The sequence below is a fragment of the Choloepus didactylus genome, chromosome 8 (genome assembly GCF_015220235.1).
Source record: "Choloepus didactylus isolate mChoDid1 chromosome 8, mChoDid1.pri, whole genome shotgun sequence".
Classification (NCBI taxonomy): Eukaryota; Metazoa; Chordata; class Mammalia; order Pilosa; family Megalonychidae; genus Choloepus; species Choloepus didactylus.
This window is the reverse complement of record NC_051314.1, coordinates 94,993,019-94,994,904: the sequence shown is the minus strand read 5'-3', so window position 1 is coordinate 94,994,904 and position 1,886 is coordinate 94,993,019. Positions and strand designations below refer to the sequence as shown.

General features: G+C 40.7%; 1 pseudogene; it reads left to right on the top strand.

Moving 5' to 3' along the window:
• The first annotated feature begins 923 nt into the window (after positions 1–923).
• On the top strand, positions 924–1,470 carry LOC119541578 (annotated as a pseudogene).
• The last annotated feature ends 416 nt before the right edge of the window (positions 1,471–1,886 follow it).

The following is a 1,886-nucleotide window of genomic DNA, read 5'->3' as shown; positions in this document are numbered from 1 at the left end:
CTATATTAACACTGGAAATGTTCACAATGTTTTAATGAGAAAAAAACAGGTAATGGAACACTCTGTAGATAACATGTACATATGCATATATAGCTGTGCTACTGTCAACTTTGTTAACCTGGGAACTATTCTTCCCAGAATCCCCTTCCCTGTGTGGTTCCCAGTTAGAATTGGCAGCCATTACTTTCTGAAGGAATTCCCAGTCAGATATAGTAGCAGACAGAGAGGTGCCCAGTGGCTTTCAAAATGTTCTTGATCTCCTCCATTCCCCATCCAACTCTACTGACGTTGGCCTGACTGGACACAGCAGCTCAGCCCCTGCTTCTACCTCTCACCAGATGTGTAGCTACAGACCCACAAAAAGGCAGGTACAGAGAGGCAACAGCTTCCCACAGACCTCACGACAAGCTCCCCCTCTGTGGTGATACACAGATGGCACGTCATATTTCCTTGCAAGCTCCAACTTGTCCTTCCAAACCAGCACTTTAGAAGAACTAGTTAGTGGCTCTTTCTCTGACAACTCCCCCTTCTGGACTTTCACTTCTCTAAATCTCTCCATGAATATGTAAAGTCTATGTTCAGTCCCTTATCCTATAATATTCATGGCAGTTCTGCTTCTCTACTGAACCCTGACCCACATAATATATGTTTGCGTATAGGAAAAAAAGTCTGAAAAGCTACATACCAAATGTAAACACCAGTTATCTCTAGTGGGAGGCTTATGAGGGTTTTTTTTTCCTTGTTAGTTTTTGTATTCCTAATTTTTTAATGAGAATGTGTTACCTAACTTTAAAAAATTAAAGAAGAAATATCTATTTACAAATGTCTATTTATAGGACAACAATTGAGTAACAATGCATTCTTACTCATTTCTTAAACAGGAACTCCAGTAAGAATAAATGGGATTTACTGCTGTTTTTGCCATGGTTGGTCCGCTAAACTGCAACATCGCTGTGTCCCAGAACATGGGCATCGGCAAGAACGGAGACCTGCCCTGGCCCCTGCTCAAAAATGAATTCAAGTATTTCCAAAGAATGACCACAACCTCTTCAGTAGAAGGTAAACAGAATTTGGTGATTATGGGTAGAAATCCACCCCTGAGAAGAATCCGCTTTTAAAGAACAGAAGTTAGTTCTCAGTAGAGAACTCAAGGAACCCCCACAAGGAGCACACTTTCTTGCCAAAAGGCTGGATGATGCCTTAAAACTTGAGCAACCTGAATTAGCAAATAAAGTAGACACCATTTGGATGGTGGGAGGCAGTTCTGTTTATGAGGAAGCCATGAATCAGCCAGGCCGTCTTAGACTGTTCGTGACAAGGATCATGCAGGAATTTGAAAGTGACACATTTTTCCCAGAAATTGATACAGAGAAATATAAACTTCTCCCAAAACACCCAGGCATTCTTTCTGATGTCCAGGAGGAGAAAGGCATTAAGTACAAATTTAAAGTGTTTGAAAAGAATGCTTAATATGATGATGTTTTCTAACTTAATTCAATGTTTCCCTCCCCCCACCAAAAAAAATAAAGTACTTTCGCATTAGAAAAACAGACTTCTATTAACTTTAAATCTATAGGTAATTGTTTCTAAACATGGTGGTTTTACTCTCCATTCATCTTAACTGAACTGTGTCAGATACCATTTGTGAACTATTCCTTGTTATGACTGCTTTAATGCCTATCCCTCAAAGTCAGGATTAAGTCCCCGGAGGCTGCCTAGGTAGCATGTCTACCAAGACGGCCCACAGCTGGAAAGTCCCTGATATCATGAGTTGACACCAGGACCCACAGAGACAGGAGCTAGACAGATTAGTCCAAAGGGCAGAAAGGGATTACAAACAGAAGAACTACAACTCGTATTTTAAAAGAAGATTGGATCAGAATAGG